At 33.8% G+C, this 9,921-nt stretch overlaps 1 pseudogene; it reads left to right on the top strand.

The window, feature by feature from the left end:
- The first annotated feature begins 229 nt into the window (after nt 1-229).
- On the top strand, nt 230-1,073 carry LOC108477256 (protein argonaute 4-like; annotated as a pseudogene).
- Nucleotides 1,074-9,921: the final 8,848 nt, after the last annotated feature.

Raw genomic sequence — 9,921 nt, 5'->3', positions numbered from 1 at the left:
GAGATAGCTTCATATGCCAATATTACAAAGTCAAAAGTCATCCATTTCAAAAAGAAAAAAGATTATATATAACTGCACAATGCCAAAAGTTTGCAGTCTTTTCAAAGATAATGCGCCATACCACAGTACAACAAAGGTTACCAAAAGAAAAGAAAAGGAAGAAAAAATAAATTACAGAATATGACCGAGACTGGTAAAAATTGGCATAAGAAACTACCGCCTACTCTCTATGCTTACGCTGGGGCAAACACCTTTAATTCCAGTTGTTTCAAAGGTTCCAACCATCATCCTTGGTATGGGTGCATTGTTTGGCTTTCCTGAGTAGTTTGATGTGCCGTCAATAGCTGCGATGGTTAGCTCCAGACGGTGGCCATTGATTTCCAGCTATGGGGCATCAGGCCGTACACAATCTCTGAAGCTTAAAATGATAGATTCATTCTTCAAAACCAGTTGCTGACAAAGTGGATGACGGTATCATAGACTTCTATACAAGTTCAGGGAAGAGGAAACCTGATCAAATCATTATTTTCAGGGATGGGATTAGTGAGTCTCAATTCAATCAAGTTTTGATCAAGTTATTGAGGCTTGCAAGTTCCTTGATGAGAAGTGGAACCCTAAAGATTGTGGTTATTGTTGTACGAAAAACCATCATACCAAGTTTCTTCAACAGGGATCTCCTGACAATGTGCTACATGGTACTGTCATTGACAACAAAGTTTGCCATCCAAAGAACAATAATTTTTACCTTGGTACCTATGCTGGAATGATTAGAATCACGAGGCAGACCCACTATCATGTTCTTTTAGACCAGGCTGGGTTTTCGGCTGATGATCTGCAAGAGTTTTTTCATTCTCTATCTTATATGTATCAAAGGAGCACCACAGCCATATTTGTTATGGCTCCTATTTACTACGCTTATTTGGCAGCGTCACAGTTAGAGGCAATTTATGAAGATTAGGGTTACTTCAGAAACATGATTGAGTCATGGTGGGATGTATGCTCCGGAAGTAATCTCTGTACCTCAACTTTCCAGGTTGAAGGATAAAGTCAGCAACTTCATTCTTGTCTGCTGAGTATCATTGAACCATCTTTTTGTAGGGTTTGACAAACAACAGCCAAGACTGCTGCTGGGGCAATCCCTTTCTCATGTGTTTATGAAACAAGATTTTTCCTCCAAGCTTTAATGGAGTCAAGAATTGAATACCTCTAGTAAATTTAACTTGAAAGTATTCATCCTAAGCAAATGTACCAAGAATGGATGACACAGACTTATGACAAAGAAGGTTCGTCCTAAAGAATTTCATAAAGGAAACCTTGTGCTAAAGAGATCCTTCTCATGCAAAAAAATGCCGAATTGGGAAGGGCCATATGTTGCGAAGAGGGCTTTCTCTAGAGGTGCACTGATTTTGACAAGAAATGGATAGGAAAAATTTATCTGATCCAGTGAATTCAAACTCGATCAAGGAGTACTTTGTCTAAAGGAGAAGGGAAGCCAAGGTGAAAACCCGCAAAGGGCACTTTGGGACCTCTATTTTAAAAAAAAAAAGGTGGAGAGGCCAAGGTGAAAACCCGCAAAGGGCGTCTTGTGACCAAAGGGGTTTTGAGTTGAAAACCCGAAAGGGCGACTCAAACATTGAATGGCATACAGTAATCTTGCTGTATCTGATGCAACAAAGAGTGAAGGATGCTGCAAACCGGGGCATCAACGGAGTACTTTGGATCTTCTAAACACATGTTGAACTCAAGAAAGACTTCATGGAGTTAGTGTATAGACACTCAAGCGGCGATATCTAGGGCATCTAACTTCTATCTTGTTTGCTATCTTTAGATTCTATTTCTTCTAGAAGATAGGCTATCAGATTAATTCCCTTTTGTATCTTTTTGATAATTCATTCAAATCCAATTATTCTTAAAAAAATTATTCATCTTTCGTTATTCTTTAAGTATGTTGCATTGAAATAATGATAGATGAACTAAAATATCTTCACAAATGAAGTTTTGCATATTACTCTAGGAATTTCTAGATAATACAAGAAACTGAAACAAGACAATTGTTTAAGGAATTCCCATATGTGAGGGTCGGATGTACTCGGGGAAACTAAAATTTCTTCTTCATTCTAAATGATGATTGAACAAATCAAACGATTTGATCCTAAGAGAGGATCATCTTACAGACATTTTCAGCGGGTCATAGCATTTGAAGAATGCTACAAACCCACAAGTTGAGTTGGAATGAGACTTCGAGAGAAGTAAGGATAAACTTCGATGAAGGAATGAGTGGTTTGAAATAGGAATCATTTCCGTAACATTTTGTATTATAACATGTCTAACTAAGAGAATTTGACTCACTTTGATCATAGCATCCTAATTATTAGGCATGAACTCATACGCATTCTACAAGTTATGTCTTTTATGGGACAATGTAGATCAAAGAAACAAGATTTGGCATCCCTGTGTTTATAGGGAACAAGTTGAAGATAGCAGATTCGGCATCTCTATATTGTCAGAAAGCAGATCTAAGATACCAGATTTGGCATCTCTGTATTGGCGGAGAGCAGATCGAAGACATAGTTGATTTGGCTTTCACGTGTTTACGATGAAGCAAATCGAAGATGATTTGTCATCTCTGTATTGTCAGAGAACAAATCAAAGTCTGGCATCTCCACTTCAATGGAGGGCAGATACACAGCAGATCTCACCTTCAGATGTTTATGCTGAAGCAGATCCAAGATGGTTTGGTATCCTTGTGCTTACAAGGAACAAATCGAAGACATAGCTGATTTGGCTTTCACGTGTTTACGATGAAGCAAATCTAAGATGATTTGTCATCTCTGTATTGTCAGAGAACAAATCGAAGTTTGGCATCTCCACTTCAATGGAGGGCAGATACACAGCAGATCTCACCTTCAGATGTTTATGCTGAAGCAGATCCAAGATGGTTTGGTATCCTTGTGCTTACAAGGAACAAATCGAAGACATAGCTGATTTGGCTTTCACGTGTTTACGATGAAGCAAATCTAAGATGATTTGTCATCTCTGTATTGTCGGAGAACAAATCGAAGTCTGGCATCTCCACTTCAATGGAGAGCAGATACACAGCAGATCTCACCTTCAAATGTTTATGCTAAAGCAGATCCAAGATGGTTTGGTATCCTTGTGCTTACAAGGAACAAATCGAAGACATAGCTGATTTGGCTTTCATGTGTTTACGATGAAGCAAATCTAAGATGATTTGGCATCTCTGTATTAGCAGAGAGTAAATCGAAGTCTGGCATCTCCACTTCAATAGAGAGCAGACACATAGAAGATTCAAACTTCAGATGTTTATACTGAAGTAGATCCAAGATGGTTTGGCATCCTTGTGCTTACAAGGAGCGAATCGAAGACATAGCCGATTTGGCTTTCACGTGCTTACGATGAAGCAAATCTAAGATGATGAGTCATCTATGTATTGTCAGAGAACGAATTGAAGAAGCAGATTTGGAGTCTCTGTGTTCGACGGAGAGCAGATCGAAGATATCAACATGACAGTCAAGAAGATTGAAGATTATAATTTGGTAGGATCGGTCAAATTTGGTCTTTCTAAATCTTTGCTCAATTCCCGTTATACAGTAATGAGCAAAGAGGGGCAGCTATAGTAGCCCAAATTTGACCGGGCTGTAAACCAAATAAATTTTTTAAAACAATCCATGTAACAGTCCATTTACATTGGCCCACCAACCAGTAGACCCAAAATCAATTGGCCTAAACCTTATGCCCGGTTACAACTCAGCAGACCCAAACCCGTTACATTACTGGCCTATTTCTAAAATCTTACTCCTAAGGCCCATTACAACAGACCCAAATGGACCCAAGACTAAAGTGGCCCAACTGGCCCAAACCGTTACACCGAGGCCTCTTTCTCCTTACGCCGCAAGCAGAAGATTCCAGAAGCCATCCCAACAGACGCGTCGTTCCAGCTACTCTCCAGCAAGGCCACAATCCTAAGGCTCCGAGTCAAACCGAGATCACTGCCACCAGTGGACCATTGTCAAGCCCTCGTCACCACCGAAATCTTCGCAAGTCACCTGCAAGAAAAGGAAACACAACAGATACGAAAAAAAGCAAAAAAAGGAAACTAAAATAAAAGGATTTCAGCAGATCACAATCAAAGATATGGTAGATACAGCAAACAAGAAATGGAAAGAAATCGAAGATTTCTTTCCCAGTTTATGTAATAACAGTAGTGACTATAAAAGCCCGAATCAAAACAGTGTAAAGGGACCCCTTCTTTTTTTTGGAAGAAAGAAATATACTCACAGACATTCATTCAAAAAAAATACCAACAATCTCTCAAAAGGTGATTTAATCGTATATCTCGTGTTTTATTTTGAACATATATGAACTGTTTTATCATATACAAGTAAGGATCTAAGGGAAAAGAGGTCACCTATGGAAAGACGAAGGTTTTTAAGCCTTCAGACCACCATGTACGATGGCGCGTGAGGTGCATGTGCAAGCACTGCACCGTGGCCGGAGGCCAGGGCTGGGGACCTCTCTCTTCCCTTCTGCAGAGTATTTCAGGATTTTTTTTAGGGCTGGTGTTAAAATGATTTTTTAAGCTACGAAATTGGCTTATATAGCCTCTTTGAAACGACGTCGTTTCTGCTTAATTTAATAAGCTCAAAACGGTGTTGTATTAAGCCATAGGATCCGCGCGTTGACCCGATTACCCGGGGAGGATCCACGTGTTTTTTAGAATTGGGTTAATTACCCAATCAGTCCCTCCACCTTTTTGTGTTTGCGATTAAGTTTTATTTTATTTATGATTTAACCCTAATGTTTTGTCTCAATTGTGATTTAATCCCTGAAGTAGCTACATTAAGTCTAAGTTTAAAACGCAGTCGTTTTGGGAATAGGGAAATTTTCCCAATGAGTCCCTTTTGTTTTGCGCGTGTTTTAATTAAGGCCCTAATTCAATTTTATTTCTTTTAAATTCGCCCTATAATTTTGCTGAACTTTAAATTTAGTCCTATATTTTTTTATTATATATATATATTTATATATTGTTATTTGTTTTTACCTTACTTTTACATTATACATTATAATATGATTTTATTATATTATTATTTATTATATATTATTTTTCACAAATTATTATTATTTTACATTATTATTTTTATATTATTATTATATTATATATTTATTAATTATTTATATATTATTCTTACATATATTTATATATTTATTAATTATTTATATATTATTCTTACATATATTTTTGTTATTTTATAGTATATATATTATATTTCTTATTTCCTATATATTCAAATTATATTTTATTATATAATAGTTATTGTATTTTTATATTACTTATTTTTTTATATTATCTATTATATTATTTATATTTATATCATTCATTACATTATTTAAAATTCTGAAATTTTTAAATTAAATTATATTTTTAACTCATATTAAATTATTAATTATTTATTTATTATGTATTATTTTAAAATGATATTTTTATATTATGTGTTATTTTATAAATTCTTTTACATACTTTTATTTTATATATATTTTTAAACCCAATATATTTTATATATAATTATTATTCTTTTATAAATATTTTGTTATTATGTTTTATATATTATATAGCAAATACTATTTTAAGATTATTATTAAATATTATGTCTTTATTTGTGTTATATGTATATTTTGTTAACAATAACTCATTTCATTTTTTTTATATATATATTGCATATATCATGTGTTATATATTATTTTATATTTATTATTTGATATTACATTTCATGAACATGTACATTGATATTATATTACTCTTTTTTGTATGTCATGCATTATTTAAATTATTACCTTTTTTGTATATCATGCATTATTTAATTATTACTTTGTATGTTTGAACGTTTTGTTTAGTCATTCTCAATACATGTTATATATATCTTTGTATGTATATTGTTAATATTTGCTATATATATTATTTTTATATGTATGTATCTAATGCACGATTTTTATATTATTGCCATCATTTTGTTTAAATGCATGTATTATTTACCTATTACAATAATATGTTATTATGTATGATTTATAACACAATGCAATTCCCCACGCATCATTTAAAAAAAAAACAAGGCTCTAAAGTTTTCAAAAAAATATAAAGCCAGTGCTTAGTGTTTGGAAATTTCGAAAAAGTAGTGCCCTAACTTATTGGGTTGCGACTTTTCTCGTTGAGTTCGAATAATCAAGTACCCTTCTAAGTTTTGAAGGTTTTCAAAATGTGAGCAACTGCCTTGAAATTGCAAAGTAATATGTCCTAACTTACTGGATGTAGCGTTTTGTTGCTTCGAGATAGGGATTTCCAAAAGCTAACTTAGTGCCAGTACTTTGATACGAGTGAACTCCAATTTACAAAAATCAAAATATTTTAAAGAGGATTGCATCTTAAAATTTTAAATTTCCGACATTAAAGACACTTGATAATCAATTAGGTACCAATTTTTGGGCGTTACGAGGGTGCTAATCCTTCCTCGTATGTAACCGGCTCCCGAACCCATCTTCTAATTTCGTAGACCAAAACTAACGATTTTAAAAAAAATGTTTTAGAGGTGATCCAATCACACCTAAAAAGATTGGTGGCGACTCCTGTTTTCGTTTTTTAAAGTCGATTCCCATTTTCCAAAGCTCGATTTAAAAATGGTTTCGATAGTATGTAAATGCTTGATAATGATTAGCTGTTGGAATGGCTAATCAAGGACATGTTTTGTTGTATGTATGCCTAAATGCTAGTTATTCCATGGACATCATGAAAAAGGTGAAATTGGCTATAAAACAGTGTCATACAGCAGCAGGGACTTAAATTTGAAAAATCACTAAAAATACTAGAAATAGAATTAGATGATGAATAAAATATGGAATTGAAGCTTGATGAGTCTGTTTTCATATGGGAGAAAGGAAACAGGTAAATGAGTTATATTTTATGAGATATCTAAATTTTTGCAAAATAGGGCCAGAGCAATTTCTGGATCCCCTATTCTGACTTTGAAAATTCACCAAAAATTGTAAAAAGATAATTAGAAGTCATAATTTATTTGTAAAGATTCCTTATTGAGTCTAGTTTTATGAGATAAAAATAGAATGATAATTGAAACTCTGTACAGGGAGATATTTAATTCGTAATACACAGGGGTCAGAGTAGTTGAACCCTAAAATAGGGGAGACTTTAACTAATAAACTGTACTATTTGGCCCAACCAAAAATTCTAGAAAGAATTTAATTGATATATATATGAGCCTAGTTTTAGGGAAATTTTACGGAATTGGATTTCGAGTTTTTTAACTCGAGATATGAATTTTTAAGCGACTATGATGCAGTTAGCCAGCTTGTCTGGAAGTTCTAAAATAAATTGTTTGAGCTGTTTAATTAATGAATTAAGTCCGTTAACACCTCGTGCTCGACTCTAGCGACGGTCTCGGGCTCGGGGCGTTACATGAATTGATTGACTATTTACTATGTTGTAATAAATTGATTTAAGATGTTAGAACAAGGAATTAATTTCTATTAAATTTGATAAATCTAATTGAGATTTGAATATGATTTTAGGGACATCTATATAGAAATTGATTCGAAAAGGCAGTGATACATTTTTATGCATATGTCCTAGATTCCAGTGTATCAAAAATGAAAGTTGATCAGGTACTAAAAATTTACGAGTTTATAGATATTTTTTTTCTTCTAAAGAATTACAAAGTTCACCTTAGAATGAGAAGTCGAGTTTGCCACAAAATTAGTGTACAAGACTGCTTCAGTTTTGATACTATGTATAGAATGGCTTCAATCAAATTAAAAGAATTAAAAACTCAGTTTTAGGAATTAATTGCAGAGGTTTTATCCGATCGAATGTATCACCTTGAGGTGCACGTGTTCTGTTTGTGAAAAACAGAGACGGATTGATGAGATTGTATATAGATTATCGACAGTTGAATACATTGCAATAAAGAGTAAATATTCGTTGTCTTGTATTGAACATTTATTAGATTTGTTGAAAGGTGTTACAGTGTTCTTGAAGATAAATCTCCAACCTAGTTACTATCAATTGTGAGTTAAAGACGTAAATGTGCCAAAAATTACAATCAAAATCTGTTACAGACATTATGAGTTTCTAGTTATCCCGACTAATGCTCTTTCAACATTTATGGATATGAGGAATCAAGTTTTTCAACCACATTTCGACAGGTTTGTTGTTTTTTTATTGATGATATATTGACCTATTATAAAACTAATTTAGAGAATGCTCAGTATTTTAAAATTTTTATTACAGATGATTTATTAAGAACTTCTCGATAAGTGTATTACTGATGACAAAGCTATTGCAGGAAAATGTTGAATTTGTTTAGTTAGATAAGTACTAGCAAAGTCTTGAGCAGTTGAAAACTTTATTGATAGAAGCTTCGGTACTAATTCAATTTAAGTCCAAGAAAGAATTCAGTATTTATAGTAATGCTTCAATCAAATGATCTTAAATTATGCTTGTTCAATTATCACAAAATTGAGAGTTAAACTGATAACTCTTTAGAGAATTTGTGAGATGTAAAGAAAAGATTTGAATTTGTTAGCTAAACTAGAATAGATTCAAAATGATCATATCACTAATTCCAATATGGATTGATATAATAGTCTATATTTTCGAAATCAAATATGTGTGCTGAACAATTCTTAGATTATATGAGACATCTTACAAGAGGCTTATAGTAGTGTCTATTTGATTCAGTCAAGTAGTGACAAAATGTGAAATGACTTGAGACAAATTTACTGATGGCCGAGAATAAAACGTGAAAGTTCAGAGTTTGTATTGAGATGTCTAGTATTGTTAATAAGTTAAAGTTGATTATCAAATTCTATCTTAATTATTACAGCTCATAATACGGCCATGCCCTGAGTACACCTAGCTCGAACACGGAGCCTTGGAGCTGCCTCAAGGTCCTATCACCCGAGCATGAGCCAAGCACTTTAAATGGGCTATCTCAGCCTTAGTAGATCAAGTGTGGGGTGAGACTTTGTCTGGACACATCAAGAGAGCTTGGACCAGCCCTAAGAGTTCACCTTACAATCTTTTGCAAGCTGAACTAAGCTCAAACTTAGCTCCATGAGCTAAATTCCAGCTTGGTTTAATTTATGCATTTCTTTAGTTGCTAAAATAAATTAAATGTTTTAGTTAATTTAGTTAGTTCAGCTCAAATAGTTAAGTTGCGTTTTAATGTGTCAAAAATCTGGACATTTTAATTATGTTTTAATTTTTTCTTAGCTTTATACTTATTTATTAGCTATTTTATTGTGTCCAAGTTTAGGACGAATTTAATTCATGTTACAATTTGATTTGTCCTGCCGAATTTTATGATTGTTTTTAATGTGTCCCAGCTATTGCCGAATTTAACATGTCTTAAGACTAATTAATTGTTGAATTAAATTTGGTGCAGCTATATACATTGGACGACATGAATATGGTATGCTGATGGTTCAGCTCTTCCAAGCACCTCTTCGTGTTTGCCAAGGTCCAAAAGAGCCGCTGATCTCTTTTCCCAAGCTGACCATATAGATGCTTAATTGTTTTCACATTGCTAGAGGTTCTTTTCACATGTCATGGTTATTCGACTTTGTGCATTCACACTCAAGGAGCTGCTCATATTCGTCTTTCACACCTAATGGCCATTGGAGTACTCAAGATACCCTTAAAATCTTCAAGACCATTCAACTGATCAAAGCAGCTCAACTGAAGCCTTTCACACCCCTTGGCCAAACCTAGCTAGTCCAATCAGCTCCATTCAGCTCCTTAATTAATTTTTATTCAATTCTAGCTGATTGGAATCAACAAAAGACTTGTCCATTGACATCACCAATGTTAGAGAAGCTTCAAGGAACTTGCTTGGA

This window comes from Gossypium arboreum, chromosome 7 (assembly GCF_025698485.1).
Source record: "Gossypium arboreum isolate Shixiya-1 chromosome 7, ASM2569848v2, whole genome shotgun sequence".
NCBI lineage: Eukaryota > Viridiplantae > Streptophyta > Magnoliopsida > Malvales > Malvaceae > Gossypium > Gossypium arboreum.
Note: the sequence above shows the minus strand (reverse complement) of the source record. Positions and strands in the feature narration are given on the sequence as shown.